The 17,555-nt window shown below is 51.3% G+C and overlaps 1 long non-coding RNA gene across 2 annotated transcripts; it reads left to right on the top strand.

The window, feature by feature from the left end:
* Positions 1–351: 351 nt before the first annotated feature.
* On the top strand, positions 352–13,418 carry LOC104694930. 2 transcript variants are annotated; one of them, XR_752779.2, is made up of 4 exons: positions 352–441; positions 6,956–7,027; positions 7,610–7,684; positions 13,179–13,418. It is a non-coding gene; the product is annotated as an uncharacterized LOC104694930 (long non-coding RNA). The 2 variants fall into 2 exon arrangements; XR_752780.2 differs by lacking the exon at positions 13,179–13,418 and adding an exon at positions 9,831–11,419.
* The last annotated feature ends 4,137 nt before the right edge of the window (positions 13,419–17,555 follow it).

Raw genomic sequence — 17,555 nt, 5'->3', positions numbered from 1 at the left:
GAGGAGCTTGGCCACGTCTGCCCTGTCTTTGCAGAGGTGCAGTGAAGCTGCCAGGACCAGAAAAAAAATCCGATGCATTTTCCCTTACATGAGTTATTCCAGCCCAGTTCCTTCTAATGTGATAAAAATGTGGAATAGCTGCAGCACTGAGAGGTGTCAGGCTCCTTGAACCTCATTCCCTCTTTTCATGCTTCCATTTCCCAACCTGCCCAGCTCCCAGGGCAGAATTCCCGTGCATCCATGTGCTGTTGTGTGCATTATTCATCAGGATGGAAATGAGCTTATCCCTGACATTTCCGGAGTGCCAGGATCAGGGCAGAGCGCGGCTCTCGGCTCCCTGAACTCCGAGGCTGGTTCCCATTTGCTGACAAGCCAGAGGAGCTGCGTTTCCTGGGGCACCGGGAGCAGATGGCTCTTCCAGGAGAGCCGCTTGTCTGGGAGGTTTTATTTATTCCTTTTCTTCCTGCCTGCACTTCAGATGTTTGAATGGGCGCGAGGCAAACGCTTTTTATTCCTGTGTTGTTCCAAGGAGTGATCCTGCAGCTTTTCAGGGCAGAGAGGGCTTTAATTAAACTCTTCAGGGGGAATTTGCTTGATTGTATCGCTGTGCCAGGAGTGAAGAGGAAGATGTGCTGAGGATAATGAGCGCTGAGACAATGTAAATACCAGTTTGTGTGAGTGGTTTGCTTGCAGCTCTTGATGGAAGTGGCTCTGGGGTGTGTTAAGGCTCCTGGTCGAGGCTGGATGAAATGCTACTGGTAGGATTTGATGCAAAGATGGATTTTCAAGGCCACTTCTCTTTTTGAACGGATAAGAGCAGGATGACTCCTCTCACTCCCAGCTCTGGGCTCCAGCTACAACTCTAGAGGGAGGGCACATCCCACTCTCTGAGCCAAGGAATTCAGCTGATTTAAAGAGATCATTTCTTAGGAGCTGGCCTGTGCTGGGTCTGCTGGTTTAATTTTTGGAGTTTCCTTGTGCCTTAAGACTTGAATTTAGAAATATTTAGAATTTAGAAAACAGCCCTGCCGAGCTGTAAATCCTCTGGCTTCACCCCTCATGTTAAAATTTCCTCTTTAAACAGGAAGAGTTTAAGTCTCCAGGGAATAAATCAGTGAGTAAAAATCATCTTGAACAGTCCTTTTCCATGGAAAGATAGCTGCAAATCTGGTTTTGTTTGCAGCTTGGGAAGGGTGCAGTGCTTGCTGTTCTATGATTTATTTGGGAAAGTGGGAATAACTGAATTTTGGCAGGGAAGCTGTGCCATTTGCACAAATATTTGGGATGCTCTGGCCTCAAGGATGTGTGTCTGCTACGTGGTGCATGAAACAAAGCCAGCAATGGATTTTATTCTGCATCTGAGAACAGCTGGACTGACATTTGGGGAAGATGTTCAGTAAAATGAAATTCGAATGAAAAAATCCAGCTTGACAAGAAACAAATGGAGCATTAATTTCTCACTTATCTAAGAAAAATGCTCTGATAGTGAAGCATTAAACATGAGAGAACCCAAACTATTTGAAGTTGTTTTAGATGAAGTAATAGAACTTGTATAATTAAATGAATTAAAGGGGACTCGTGCAGTCCATGGTGGGCACAGGGAGAGGGGGAAACGCCATCATATTCCTGTGTCTGGACTCTCCAGGAGGAGAGAGTTGTTCCCTGCAAACCCCTTTGCTTTGCTGTTTGCTCCTGAGAAACTGGGGATTATATTTAACTGGCAAGTCCTGGGGCAAGAGGAGGAGAATTCCTTATATTTATGTGTGAAAGGAGTGTGGGGGAGTCACAGGTCTGCCTCAAACTCGTTACAGCTGCAAGAATTAATTGTCGATATTGGTGGGTCAACAGCTGACTGTGCTTCCCTTGACACAGCCCCATTTTCTGGCTTTGTTGCATTTGCTGCCTCGTCCCCCTAATCCCACAGGATCTGAGGTTCTCCTCAGACCAGTGGAGCTGCACGAGATGTCCAGCAGTATTCCTGCTTGGCTCTGTTATGCCATGGGATTTCCTGGGAAGCACAGTTCCTCCAGGATTTGCACAGAAAGTCCTGGTGATGGACTTGGACCAGCACAGCTGTTCCTGAGCTGGTGCTGTTGGTACAAACACAGGCGGAATGCAGCTGGGAATCCCAGGAGAGGCAGGGGCTGCAGCTGGGAGGGGTGGAGGGATGGAGGGAGGGATGGATGGAGGGAGGGATGGATGGATGGATGGATGGATGGATGGATGGATGGATGGATGGATGGATGGATGGAGGAAGGGATGGATGGATGGATGGATGGATGGATGGATGGATGGATGGAGGGATGGATGGAGGGATGGATGGAGGGAGGAAGGGATGGATGGATGGATGGAGGGATGGAGGGATGGATGGAGGGAGGGATGGAGGGAGGAAGGGATGGATGGATGGATGGAGGGATGGAGGGAGGGAAGGAGGGATGGAGGGAGGGAGGGAGGGATGGATGGATGGATGGATGGATGGATGGATGGATGGATGGATGGATGGATGGAGGGATGGAGGGATGGATGGAGGGATGGATGGATCCATGGATGGATGGATGGATGGATGGATGGAGGGATGGATGGAGGGGTGGATGGATGGATGGAGGGAGGGATGGATGGAGGGATGGATGGATCCATGGATCCATGGATGGATGGAGGGATGGATGGATGGATCCATGGATCCATGGATCCATGGATCCATGGATGGGCTGGAAAATCTGCTCTCTGCCCAAGTTTTCAAGTGGAGACATGAACCGAAGGAAAGCAGATCAGCTCCTGGTTCCCAGCACATCCAGTTGTGCTGCTCCTGCCCTTCACCCGTGCCACGCTGACGCCCGAGATTTAAACAATCACGGCATGCACGGCACGGGAGCGGGGCTGGGTCCCTGCCCTCCCTGCCCGCACCGCCCGGCTCCGGCAGCTGCTCACGGGCACAAAGGTGCGACTGCCCTGGGGCAGGAGCAGTGCCGGGGCCAGGCTCTCACTGCTCCGTCCCTGCCTGCCTGCCTGTGTCATCGATACACAATTGCCTGGAGCTCTGCTAATTAATAATTAGCGTCCCTTTTGTCTTCTGCTGCTCCAACAGTTGTGTTCTGTGGGCTCTGGCAGAGCTGCTGCCTGGGAGGGGCAGGGCTGGGGCTCTGGCAGAGCAGAGCTGTCACTGCTCATTAAGGATGCTCTCCTGGGCCACCTTTGATGCATTGTGATCCTGTCTGCAGTAAGATTTAAGCATTTCCACTCTGATTCTGTGATCCTGTTTGCAGTAAGATTTAAACATTTCCACTGTGATTCTGAGATCCTGTTTGCAGTAAGATTTAAACATTTACAACCTGTAAAAAGCTTTCAATATCCCATTCCAGCTAGGGAAGCTCATCCCGCCTCAGAAGGCTGCAGGTTTTATTTTGGGAGACATTCTGGGACTCCTTCCAAACCAACACCTGTTGAAGGAAACTTTGTCTTTCCACAAGTGACTGATGCTCAAGCTGAAGTGGAAATGATAAAATACAAACATACAGCGGGACATAAATTATAGTAAAAGTTGGGGTTTGAGGTGTTTGAGTGACTCAAAGCACTGGTTTTTACAAGGAATGATGGTGATGAGCAGGACCTTCTGGGCAGTTTGACTCAGCACGTTCCCATCCTCAGACCTGGGGTGGATGGGATCCATCTGATGCATATCCCTAAAAATCAGACTGAATTGTTTTCCTGAACTGGGCATTAAAGGGTTTTGCCTGCTGTAAAACTACAGTGTGCTGTAAAAAAGCTGAATCTGGGCAGGACTTTGACAGCTGAGGGTTTAACAGGAGTTGGTCCCTGTCACTCCTTCCCATTCCAGGCACTGAGATTCCTGAACATGCTGCTGCAGAGCTCAGTGCTGACGAAGGGGAAGGACCAGGCATTACCAGTCTCAGTAAACATCCCTCCACTTGAGCTGGGCAGTTCAGTTTGGCTGGGGAGAGGTCAGGGAGTGTGCCCTGCTGTGCTCCCTGCCTGCAGTGCAGCTGCTCCTTCCACAGGGCAGCTCCGGGAGGGATCTGAGCCTCTGGAATATTGAGAGCCCTCAAACCACTGCAGGCTCAGCCTTCACGAGAGGAATCCGTGAGCTCTGAGGATGGGGAAGGGCCCTGAGGAGCAGCTGAGGTCACTGAGTGTGTCCAGCTGGGTGGGGGATGCTCCTGGGGCTGCAACTCCGGCCTCTGCCCTCTGTGAGCAGGACAGGACCCCTGGGATGGCCATTCCATGATTCCCTGACCTCTGTTACGCACAGGAGCCACAGGGCTGGAATAAGGCATAACAAAAGATATATTCTGGCACCGGATATATTCCGGTTTCCAGGTGGTTCTGTAACACTGTGCTCCCAAAAATCCATTGCAGGGGTCACTCGTGGCTGGTGATTACAGGTTTGCAGGAAGAGAATAATTCCCTGTCACGGGAGGCGGAGCTCGGGTGGTGAGAAGGGTTTGAAGTGAAAGAAACTGGAAATAGGAGGAGGAGGAGGAAGAGAAGTGAGATCCCAGAGGAGAGGAAGATTTGATGTCCTGTTTTTAACCCCTGAAGGGCTGCGTTGTGGGATCAGCAGGGAAGCAAAGATCTCATTTGAGGCTCGGGTTCCAGGTGGGTGACGAAGGTGCTGTCAGACTGAGATTTGATGATGTGGAGGCTGAACGTTTCCTGTGAGTCTGGGGAAGGCCGTGCACAGCTTTCCCAGGAGAGGATCTCGGTGTCTGTGCTGCACATCTATAACTGCAAAGTGTCATTTGGCTGATGTTTTTTTAAATTAATTATAGATTTTATAGTTATGAGCAACTTTTCAGCCCTGCTGTCTCCCAGGCGTTAACAGTTTATCTGCACTCAGAACACCACACTTGGAAATAGTTCCCCACACATCTTCTCCAAAGACTTGGATGAGACTTGGAGCTGAAATAAATGTGCGTGGGCACTTTGCAACCCCACATAATTTGGAGCATATTTCATGATTGAATTACACCCGAATATCTCATCATTTTCCTCACTTGTCACAAAAGGTCATGCAAAGCTGTAAACAATCAATGGTTTTCATGTCTGAGACGGGCAAGTTGGAGCAGTTTTTTATGAGCTGTGAAGGTTAAACGAGGCACTTGCCAAGATCTATTGAGAGCCATCCAGGCTTTACATATTTTATGGGATGTTCAGTGCATGCTCATTACCATTGCCATTAATGGCTTATGATGAATCAAAAGGATTTGGGTTAGATCCCGCACGTGGAAATCAGACAATTTATCTCTTCTCTGGGGGATTATCCCTGTGATGGGAGGGATCTTTATGTGATGGAGTTTGTGGTGTGAAAGAGGCTGTGCCAAACCTTACACTCTGATCAGGACAAAGATGCTTTTGGTGTAGAATTCCACAGCCCTGGGAATGCTGGTTATTTGTTTTTGGCCCTTGTTACAGGCCTGCACTGGCTTCTCCCAGGAAACAAGGGACAGGATAACAGGGAAGGGCCACAGCTTACACCACAAGAGGTTTGATGGGACCTTAAGGAAAATTTCCCCACAGAAGAAGTTGTCAAGCATTGGAACAGGGAAGTGTAGGGGTCACCATCCCTGGAAGTGTTCAGAACACTGCTTGAGGACAGGGGCAGTGGTGACCATGGGGCTGTTGGGTGATGGTTGATGATCTTCAGTTTGTTTCCAACCTTAATAATTCCACAGTTCAGAGGATTCCATGTTAGCCCCTTTTACCAAATTCAGGACTCTGGGGAAGGGGGGAAGCAGAGCCACCTTCACCAGGGAGGGAGGGAAGTCAGGGTGCTGGCAAAGGCAAGGACAGTGCTGGAAGAAGATGGAATTTGGTCAGTCCTGTTCTGCCTCCTTGGGCTGCAGCTGCCTCACAGCCCTGGGTCACTGAACCGCAGGATCATGGAATGTCCTAAGCTGGAAGGGAGCCACAGGATCATCCATTCCAGCTCCTGGCCCTGCCCAGACACCCCAACAACCCCACCCTGGGCATCCCTGGCAGCGCTGTCCAAACGCTCCTGGAGCTCTGGCAGCCTCGGGGCCGGGACCATTCCCTGGGGAGCCTGGGCAGTGCCCAGCACCCTCTGGGGGAAGAACCTTTTGCTCAGTGGTTTTGACAAGGACCTTCGGGGCACTTTGACTCGGCACGTTCCCATCCTCAGATCTGGTGACAGCAATAACTCCCACGGCTCTGTGCCTGCCTTTCAAAGTAAGGCTTAGAGTGTTGTCATCGAGTTAATCTTGGAGCAGAGATGAGTAGGGATTAGTGGCTAAAGCAGGGCGTCCCTGTGGCCCCGGGCCGATTTAGGGCCTAATCCTGCCTATCTCACTTACACTCTGCAGAGATAAGGGAGCCAATATCTAATTACAGATCTCCTGGGGACTGTGTGGGATCAATCTCTGAGTGTCCCTGACCCCTGTGTAAGTGCTGAGCACTCTGAGAGCCGGCAGCAGGGAGGGATGGACGGCAGGCACAGAGTCAGATCTGTTCCCTCAGGTTTTCTGAAGGCTTCCAGGCATTAGATTGGATGAAGTTTATCTCAGTGCTTAGGATTTGAGTGGTGACAAAGCAGCAGCACGGGGTTATGGATCACCAGAGCACTGCTTCACTCTGGGTGTGCTGAGTGAAGTGGTGCAAGAAGGGCTGGATGGGAGATTGGGCAGGAATTGTTCCCTGGGAGGGTGGGCAGGCCCTGGCACAGGGTGCCCAGAGCAGCTGGGGCTGCCCCTGGATCCCTGGCAGTGCCCAAGGCCAGGCTGGACATTGGGGCTGGGAGCAGCCTGGCACAGTGGGAGGTGTCCCTGCCCATGACAGGGGTGGCACTGGATGGGCTTTGAGGTCCCTCCCACCCAAACCAGTCTGGGATTCTCTGATAAACCAAATTCAGGGCTGTGTGGGTGTGAGACTATGGGCTTTAAGGATTTCACAAGTTGCTAAATTTGCTGATCCTATTTTTCAGAGAGGAAGAAATGCTGATTAATGCCAGTGGGATCCCTAAATACCCCCCAAAGCCATAAAAGGTTGATAGGAGGTAAGAGGAGGGGTCACTGTGGGTAATGCCCCTGAGCTGGGCAGCCCCGTGAACTCTCTTTGGACACCTCATTCCTTCACAGGAGGAGCAATTGAGTTTCCTCCTTCCTGGGTGATTCACTGGGAGAAAAAGCAGAGATTTCCCTTTGCCCCTCAGCCCCAGCTGAGGTTTCTGTCATATCCAACCCCAGCCAGTGGTTTCTGTCCTGCCTGGCACAGGGGTGAGGGGGGTCCTGCTGGACTTTCAGGGGCCCCTGGGAAATGAAATCAATGGAAACCTTCCCAGAGGCAAGCACTGGGACGTCAGAAACTCAAAATACTGTGAATGTGGAGACTTTTATGTGGTTTGGGTTGTGTTTTGGGTTTAGAGTTTTTTGGGGTTTTTTTTCTGTTTGGTTGGGGTTTTTTTTTTTTGTTGTTGTTTTGGTTTGTTTGAGGTTTTTTTGTTGGGCATTTTGAGGGGGTTATTTTTTTTGTTTGGGTTTTTGTTTGTTTTGTGTTGATTTTTTTTGATTGGTTGGTTTTGGGTTGGTTTGTTTTTTTTTTTAATTACAATTTTTTTCTCTGTTTTCTCTCTTTGCAGGTTTGCAGTGGCAAAGGAGGAGCCCCCAGAGCAGAACCAAGTGATTCAAACCCTCCAGATTCAGCCTTACACTGGGTAAATAATCCCCTGCAGGGACCTGGCCTGGATCAGGTGATGTTTTTGTGCTGGTGGAGAAGCTTTGTGTGTGTGAGGAGCTGCTGGGAGGGACAGAGGAGGGGCAGAGGGGACCTGCAGAGCACAGAGGGAGGGAAATTCTTACCACAGCTCCTTAACCCGCACCTCTGCCCCTCTGCAGCATCTCTTCAGAGCAGCCCAGCAGTGCCAGGTCTGCATGACTGCTCCCAGGATCCCAAAAACCCCACTCCCACCTGCTCCTCACAAAGCACCTGTCACTTTTTAAGTCTTGTAAAAAATATTTTATTTGTGCCCTACCATGGATTTTCTGCAGGCCTCACGTAAATATTTATAAGCCCCTGTGTATCTTTGATATGAAAGTGATTTCTCTCACGGTTCCTGAGCAGGAATTAGAGCCTTCCCAGCCCCTGCTCCTCATGTCCCTCCGGCTCCCTGGCCTCATGTGGAGCAATCCTGGCTCTGGTCCCTTCCCAGGGTGGCAAACGCTGGCCCAGCCCAGTTGTCTTCAGTGCTCAGTGATGCCTCAGGGCGCGTGGGTTAGAGCAGGGTTTCACTGACCCTTCACATCCCAAAATCACTTGGGGAGGCGGCCTCAGGGCCAGGCTTGGCTGGGGCAGTGGCAGGGCTGGGGGATGGGACCTGCTGCCAGGGCCTGCCACCACCCGTGTCCCCAGGGGATGGACAGAGGGGTCACAGCATCATTGCCCTTGGAAAAGCCCTCTGGGAACATCGATCCCAACCATTGCCAGCACTGCCAAGGCCACCACATCCCCACGGTTGTTAAACCCCTCCAGGCATGGGGACTCCACCTCAATGTCACTGAATTCATGGAATGGCACCCGGCTCAGATTTGTCTCCCTGCAGTGATTCCCTCACTTGAAATTGTTGAGCCACCTCTCTGCTTCCCGCGATGATTATTTCGGGAATTATTCATGCTGTGTGCTCGGGAGGATCCTCAGAGGTTTCCTTGGGAAGCTGCTGCTCCTCAGGGACTCGGCTGCTTGATATTCACAGGGTTCATTTTTCAGAAATATCCAATTTTCCAACTATTCTTTAAAGAAAATGAAGTTTCCTTCCCTCTCCTGAGCTGGGAGCGCATTTCTCATGCAGCAAACATGTTTTCTTTTGTCTTCTGGCAATCGCGCTGGGAAGCAGAGCAGGAACGCTCCAGGGCACTGTTCCCGGGCTGGGTCCGTGTTCCCTGGAGGCAGAGACCGATTTCAGGGAAGCTGTGGGGCTTTGCACAGGCTGAAAGCCTCCTGCCAAAACCTGTCCAGGCTCCGGGGACTTCTTGGTACGTGGGGATGCTTCTCATGAGGGTTCATATGGAGTCTCCGTGGCTGGAAGGGTTAAAAACATTTTTGTTTTTTACAAAACATTTTGGGTTTTTGTGGTGCTTTGCCGTGAAGTTTAGTGGGGGTGGCGGTGATCAGCCAGAGGTTGGACTGATGATCTCGGAAATCTTTTTCCCTACAAATCCCTCAGCCTCAGGGCAGGGTAGAGGACACCATCGGCTGCTCTTGGGTTTTAATATTTGGAGCTGCACCAAGGAAGTGGGGAGAAATCCTCACCAACAACCTTTGGTTTTGCTTTGGGGACTGCCACGCTGCTGAAGACAGTCTGGGAACTGGGAATTAGGAAAATTCTGGTGTTTCCCTGCGAGCAGCCAAAGGGTGCAGGCACTGATGGTCCCCTGGGGTCAGAGTCACCGTGAGGGGCTGCGGTGGCTGCCCTGCAAGGGAAAGGGGATTTTAGAATCCCAGAATGTCCTGAGCTGGAAGGGACCCACAGGATCATCCATTCCAGCCCTGGCCCTGCCCAGACACCCCAAAATCCCACCCTGGGCATCCCTGGCAGCGCTGTCCAAACGCTCCTGGAGCTCTGGCAGCCTCGGGGCCGTGCCCATTCCCTGGGGAGCCTGGGCAGTGCCCAGCACCCTCTGGGGGAAGAACCTTTCCCTGATATCCAACCTAAACCCCCCCTGGCACAGCTCCAGCCGCTCCCTGGGGTCACTGGTCCCAGAGCAGGGATCGGAGCCGCCCCTGCGCTTCCACACTCCACAATTCAGGTGCTAATTAATGAGCAAGTTGCTGTAAATCCTTGCCTGGGTTTTCCTTTCCTTTAGGCCCAGGTCGTTTCCTCCGGACACAGCCACACCCTGATGGGGGAGTCGCCGGGGACCTGCTCTGTTTAATGAGGAGGGATTAATTAACTGCGCGTTGTCCTATAGATTTGTTGGGTTTAGCTCTCAGCTCTGCCGCTGCGGGGTGCAAACTGTGTCTGGCTAGTCCCCCTCACACACGGGAGGGGTGCTGCAAAACACGCTCGATTTGAAGAGGATGCTTCATGAAGGTCCACGTGCTGGGGATGGAGAATCATCTGGTGAGACTGGGGTCTGTGGAATCACCAGGGGAAGGAGCCTGGCCACAGCTGCGGAGAGGAGGCTGCTCTCCGAGTCAATCCAAGCCACGATCTGTCATCCCCAACTCTGTGTGTGACACAGAGCGCGGAGGGGGAGGACAGAGCTGGCGCATGGCACCCCGAGCCCTGCCATGTGTCACTTACACTGGTGTTATTTTCATTTGAATGCCTTATCCTCAAGCAGATGCAGTGGGTGATGATGTGGGGTTTGGAGCAGGAGCACTGTGAAATGTCAGAACATTCAACACGTGGCTTTGGGAGCCTGATCCCACGGGAGGGGAGCTGGAGGCGAGCAGGGAGCGCTGCTGGGCCACTCCGGGAGTGCAGCTCCTGCCAGAAGTGCAGAGCCGAGGGAAAAGCAGATTCCTCAGCCCTCAACTGCTGCATGTGGAGCTGCTGCCTCCTGTCACATTGCATCTCTTGTGTCGGGCTCTGATGTGACTGCAGATGTCACAACGCAGCACATCTCCCCAGCCTGCCGGGCTCTGTCTGCGGGGAGCATGGAGCTCCAAGAGGCTGCTGAGGGAAGAGCTTTCAGCTGTGGAGCCACTTCTCAGAGGCTGTGGCAGTGCGGGGGTTCTCCTGTTCTTCCCTGGCTGAGATGTGTGCGGGGTGTGTCACCTGTCCCAGGTGCTGTGTGGTGCCTCGGAGGCCTGGCTTGTCCCCCCCTCTCAGCCCCTCTCAGGCCCCTGATCACCTCCCTGTGCCTTCGTGCACGCTCATTGTTTTGGAAAGGTCTGCAGGTGTGAACCTCGGGTGTTCTTTCTGGATGAACCCATCTGCCAGGGTTTATCCTTTCCAGAGCAAAGCTGCAGCGTGAGGAACCCCGCAGCTTTCCCTGCAGGGAGGCTGCTCCTGCTGCCCGAGGACCTGTCCCAGATCTGTTGTTGTTCCTGTAAATAATGCACTCGGGCAAGTTTATCCAGGGAAAATGCTGATCTGGCAGGAGAAGGGAGCCTCGCTGGCAGAATGTGTTCATGCTGCTGTGCACAGCTGCAGGAGACATTGGCCTTGTCTGCCCACAGAAATGTCCCCTCCTGATGCCTGGGGTGGCTCGGGCTTAGCTGGGCTGGGCTTTGCACTGGTGAAAAAGGGAGAAACTGCAGCCCAAAAGGGTTTGGCCAAAGCTCTGAGGCACGGGGGGGTGTTGGGATGGATGATCCTTGGGGGTCCCTTCCAGCTCAGGAGATTCTGTGATTCCATGATCTCTCACCTTCTGTTGTATGAGTTTACGATGTGCATTCTCACCACGTTAAATACTAATTAAATAGCTTTAATTGTACTTGAATGACAGATCAGCTCTGTGCTTGGACTTTAATTCTTTTAGACCAGAGTGTCACAGACTGCTTTGGGGTGGAGGGGACTTTAAAGGTCCCGTGATTCCCACCCCCTGCCATAATGCTAAAATAGATTATGTGCTAATTACACATGCATAACTTAAATACCCCATAATTTCTCTTTTTAGGTAAAAGAGAAGTAAACTAAAAGTCAGTCTGTAGTGGAACACTCAGTGGCTCCCCTGTTATTCCCATGAGGGAGAGCCAAATTCCAATTTACCCTTCCCAACCTTGCAATGAAATCCCAGGCTCCTTAAAATCCTCCTCCTCTTCCTCCTTCCCTGCATTATTGAGTGGCCTCTCATTGTGTTTGGGATTTCTAGGACAGGTCCCAGAACGGGCCCAGGAGGAGGCAGAGGGTCTCTGTGGGGGCTGCAGCCACACCTGGCACAGCCTGGTCCCTCACACCTGGCTCCTGTCACCTGACTGGAACAAATTCCTGCCACCGTGGGAACCCTGGGCTGGAAAAGCAGGATGGTGCCTGTGCAGCGTGCAGTGCAGAGTCAGTGCAGTGCTGCACAGGTGCAGTGCAGTCAGACCATGGCTGGAGGAAACTCCTTCTCTTTACCCTTGTGCTGTCCCCAGTGACGAGTCCATTCTGTGGCCAGGGATCAGAGCTGTGATAATGGAAAAACGTGTCCTCAAGCCCCAGCCTCTGCCCTAAGAGAGGTTTTTGGTTAAAAACCACAACTTAAAACTTAATCCTGCCCAGTCTATTAACCCTCAAACCCAGAGGCTGATGCAGTTGGCTGGGCAGGGCTGGTATTTTAGGATTATGATTTAATGAGCAAGGAATTGTGTGGTTTGGGTGGGAAGGACCTTAAAGCTCATCCTATCCCACCCCTGCCCTGGGCAGGGACACCTCCACTGTCCCAGGCTGCTCCAAGCCCCAATGTCCAGCCTGGCCTTGGGCACTGCCAGGGATGAGGAATCCACAATTCCCTGGGCACCAAGACTACAGGGAGGTTTTGGAACAGCAGGGTCTGACCATCTCCAGTGGAATTTAGCAGGAATAAATAATTGCATTTGGCCCCTGCTGAGTGTTGCACCCCACCCCCTGTTTCTCCAGACCTGCTCCGAGGAATTAAAATAATCACATGCTGGTTTACAATATTTTTTATGTATTATTGATGGCCCCTTATAAAATGAAACTGCATCCCATTGCCAGGCACACAATTGAGACATTTCAGTCTATTAAGGTTTTATTGCTGGAGGGGACAGAGCTGCTCAATCCATCCCAAAGGCATGGGACCTTGCTGAAAATAGGGGAAATTTAGCTTCCAATAATGAATTCAATTGTTACAACTTGTTCATGATAGTGCTGTGCTTGCACTATGGTGTTATTTTCTGATTTTTGGATGCACTGTGCTCAGAGACCCCACCAACAAGAGGAATCATTTATTTCAGCTTCTCAACATGCCTCAGTCAGCAGCAGGAGGGTTTCACTGAGAGGAGGAGCTGCCCTTCACTGAGTCGCTGTGAAAACAGCCACAGGATAGGGAGGATTCATCTTCTGGGAGCTCTTTGGGAGCCCATCCCAGCCAAACACAGAAATCCACCTCTTTTTAACCAAAAATGCTGTCAGCTCCCTGCTTGTTTTTGGGGGTTTCCCGGGCATAGCCCATGCAATGTTCTCTGGGATAGGAGGGGGTGCAGGCCGGTGCTGCTGCTGGAGGAACACGTTCTCATGGCTGCTTTCTCCACTCTCCCTGCAGGAACAAAACTCTTCCCAACCCTTCCTCTTCCCTGGAATGCTGAGCCCAAGTGTCCCCTGACATCCCAGTGGGAGCCAGCAGGAACTGGGATGGGCTGAGCTGAGTCTGCCTGGGCAGACAGAGGATCTGAGGATCTGCAGTGAGCTGAGGACTCCGTGGGGGAAACCTGCTCTGAGACTGGATGGGATCCCAGAATCCCAAATGGTCCTTAAAGCTCATCCCATGGGCAGGGACACCTTCCACTGTCCCCGGCTGCTCCAAGCTCCATCCAGCCTGGCCTGGGACACTGCCAGGGATCCAGGGGCAGCCACAGCTGCTCTGGGAAATCCATTCCAGTCCCTCACCGTCCTCACAACCAAGAATTCCTTCCCAATATCCCGTCAAATCCTATGGATGGGAAGGAGGGCTGTTGAATGGAGAAGTAAGACTTGGCAGCCCAGTTGCCACTGTAGCTCCTTCCTCATTCCCAACATTGCTGCTACTTAAAACCCCAGAAACTAAAATCAACACTCTTTGGTTTGAGCCAAATGGGAATTTTCCAGTTAAAATGAAAAAAAAAAAAAAATAAAGTAAATTATGTTAAAAGAGGAATTTTTTCTTCCCAAGTCACTGGGAAGCCACTGCAGAACTTTAATTTCTCCAGGAGGAGGATGGATTAATATTAAAGTGATGCTGTTCCACTACCAAATGTGAGCAGAGGAATGTTTGTTTGTAGCAGTATAAATAAGAAAGGACTACGGGAAGGGCAATTCCTGAGCAGGTTGGACATGGCAGAGGTGGGGGATGTGTTGTGGGTCAGCACTGCCCAAATCCTTCATCATCCTGTGCCTGTCACAAGCCTTTGATTCCTGAACGAGTCAGAAAACCTAAACTGGGGGTAAAATAACCGCTGACCTGGGTGACAAATGCCTCTGTTACTCCTTCGGATGGAACATCTTTAGAGCTGTCAGACAGCTGGGAAAAGCTGCTGTCACAGGGATGGAGCAGATTTTAGGGCCATATTTCAGATTCTGTTCTCTCTTTTTGGTGTTGTAAGACTCCATTCTCTCTTTTTTGTGTGTTATAAAACCCTGAGCTCAACCCCCACTGTTTCTGCTACTCCCAAACATTTCTCCTTCTCCCTGGTTGTTCCTCATCCAGGACTGGAGTTATCGTGCTTAAGTGAAGATTTAGGTGTGAAATGGAAGGGGGATTTTCACATCTTTAATAAATAAAATCATTTCTCAGCTAAGGGCACTCCAGGCATTGATTTACAGAGTGATTTCTCTTCACTCCCGGTTTTTGTCCTCTTTTCCAAGCAAACAAAGCAACAGAGAGCTCCAGAGTGAAAATGCTGTGAGGAATCACAAATCAAGACTGCTTACTTGAACTCAGCCTAAAGTGAAGCTTCAAAAGGCCTGGAGAAGAGTGTGGATTACGAAGGAATCCCACCAGATCTGGGAATTCAAAGGAGAAGTTTTCCCCTGCTGGTGCCTGACATCCAGTGTGCAGTGCTAGGTGAGAGCTTGGAAGTTTTCCCATTAAATCATCCCTAAGTTTGTGCAGGGCTGGGTTTAGCCCTGGCCTCCAACAGGAGCCAGTCTGCCTTGGTGATTTTCCTCCTTCGAGTAAAGATCAAAGAGTTGTAATTTATCATGGAATCAAGGAATGGTTGGGGTGGGAGGGACCCTAAAGCTCATCCCTGTCCCACGGGCAGGGACACCTCCCACTGTCCCAGGCTGCTCCCAGCCCCAATGTCCAGCCTGGCCTTGGCCACTGCCAGGGATCCAGGGGCAGCCCCAGCTGCTCTGGGCACCCTGTGCCAGGGCCTGCCCACCTTGCCAGGGAACAATTCCTTCCTAAAATCCAATCTAAAGCTCCTTTCTGTCACTTTAAGGCCTTCCCCCCTTCTCTTCTCCTCACACCTTCCACCAGACCAGGTTTTCCCAAGCCCCACCTGAACTGGCCTTGATTTATGGCACTGCCCAAATAAATAAATATAAATATAAAACCGTGGTTCTTCTTCTTTTAGCTTTTTAGTGGAAAAACCAATCCACTTTGCTTCTCTTTCTGCATTTTCCTGCTGGGCTGCTGCTCATGCCCCGGAGTGCTCCGAGAGATTTCCCTCATGGAAAAGGAGTTTGGCTGGAAGGAGCCCCAGCCCCACACCCCTCAGGCAGCTGCTCCCAGGGCATTTTCTCCTCATCCCTCACTGGGAAAGGGTTCCCAGTGCTGAGTTTCCAGAGCACCGAGCACAGCCTGGCCCTGGGCTGCCCTGGAGCAATCCCGGTGCAAAGGATAACGTGGGATTTGTGCAGGATTTGTGCCGCGAACCGGCTCTGCGTGGCTGAGATTCCTGAGGGAAAATACTCCTCCAAGGAGCCTGGAAGCTGCTGTAATCCATGCTCAGGCTGGCAGAGAGTCCCCATCAGCCCTGGGAGCAGGGAGGGTCCCCGTGCTCTCCAGCCAGGAGAGCCCAGCAGTGCGGCAAAGTAGGAAAGAAGAATAATCCTTTCAGATTCCCTTTTCCCCTTTTTTTTTTTTTGGATGTAGCTGCTTCATTTATTTGTTTTTCCCCAGTGTCCTTGCACTGGTTTAACTGGAGGAGACACTTTGCCCTTCTGCAGGTGTGAAGCTGGACAAAGGTAAGGACCACGCTGGTCTTCGATCTCAGGATTAACAACCAAACAGAGGGAGGAGATTCTGATTTATCCTGGAGGACAAATCATTGGAAATCTCTCCCTGGACAGAGATCAGAGTGAAAAAAAGGAAAAAAAAGGGTAAAAACAAAAGTGAGGAGGGAGCAGGTGCAGATCACAGACCTGGACTGGGGTGAGGAACTCCAGAGGCAAACAGGAGATGTTACCTCAGGTGAGGAGCAGACGGACTCAGGGATCCTTGTGGGTCCCTTCCAGCTTGAGAGATCCCAGGATTCCATCAGCTTCACTCACAGATAATTAATTCATCATTCTCTTGTAAAATCCTCCCTTCACAATTACGTGTCTTAGGATGTCTTTAGAAGGTTTAATGTCCATGTTTAAGAACACAAGAAAAATCATCTAACATCAAAAAAAATTGAGTGTATCCATCCTTTATTCCCGTTCCTGCAAAATTACTGTCAACTTCTGCCGTCATTCCTCCCAAATTCCAGCTGCCTGGTGTTGTTTTTGAAATGGATTCTGAAACAAAACCCACAAGATGAGTTTTGGGTGTTACTCACACACAAGTTTCTCCTAAAGCTTTAAGTATGGTAAAGATGTACTTGAAATCTATGTCGATTTAAATCTGTGCTTTCAATCTATTTAGGAGCAGTTTAGGAATTTGAGAATTAATTCCTTTTGCAGCCAGAGCCTTGGCTTTCCCCCCAGAGCACGTGAGTCACCAGCGAGCAAAGGCTGACAGAAACCAGGGAGTTTCTTTGTTCTGCCATAAAATCATAAAGTTATGAAAAGAAAACAAAAAGCAAACCAGAAAAACAGCTGGGAACAAAAGTGCTGCTGCGAAGGGGATGAAAAATGGTAAAAACTTTCAATTTATGGACTTAATGTTTAATTTATGTGGTGGCATTGGATTTGAGAGTGTTCTGTCCGTGTGGCAGTGGGAATGGGGAGATCTGGGTGTGAGGGGTGGGATCCTCATCCTGGTGGGTCTTGGCTTGGCCAGAAATCTGCTGGGAATCCTGTCACAGAACCAGGGAATCCTGGACTGGTTTGGGTTGGAAGGGACCCTAAAGCTGATCCAGTTCCCACCCCTGCCATGGGCAGGGACACCTCCCACTGTCCCAGGCTGCTCCCAGCCCCAATGTCCAGCCTGGCCTTGGGCACTGCCAGGGATCCAGGGGCAGCCCCAGCTGCTCTGGGCACCCTGTGCCAGGGCCTGCCCACCCTCCCAGGGAACAATTCCCAGTTCCCAATCTCCCATCCAGCCCCTGCCCTCTGGCACTGGGAAGCCATTCCCTGGGTCCTGTCCCTCCATGCCTTGTCCCCAGTCCTCTCCAGCTCTCCTGGAGCCCCTTTAGGCCCTGCAAGGGGCTCTGAGCTCTCCCTGGAGCCTTCTCCTCTCCAGGTGAGCACCCCCAGCTCTCCCAGGCTGTCAGAGGGGCTGCTCCTGCCTTTGGCTTTCCTTGCTCCTCACCTGCAGCTCCTCCCTGGACGAGGTGTCCAATTACCAGCGACAGAGGGATTCACTCTTGGGCGAGAAACAGATTTATAAATTGGGAAAGGATTAGCTGGGCACCTTTAGCAGCTCAAGAGGAGCTTTATGATCCGTGGTGGCTCACGGCAGCGCTCCTGCAGGCAATTCCTCTGTGCCTGTGCCAGGGCTGCTGCTGGATGCGGTGATGTGGATGGGAGCTGAAGGGTGTCAGCACCTGGCAGGGATTGGATCGCTGCAAACACC

This window comes from Corvus cornix, chromosome 6, assembly GCF_000738735.6.
Source record: "Corvus cornix cornix isolate S_Up_H32 chromosome 6, ASM73873v5, whole genome shotgun sequence".
In the NCBI taxonomy this organism is placed as follows: Eukaryota; Metazoa; Chordata; class Aves; order Passeriformes; family Corvidae; genus Corvus; species Corvus cornix.
The sequence above is the reverse complement of the archived record's forward strand: the minus strand, read 5'-3'. Positions and strand labels throughout refer to the sequence as shown.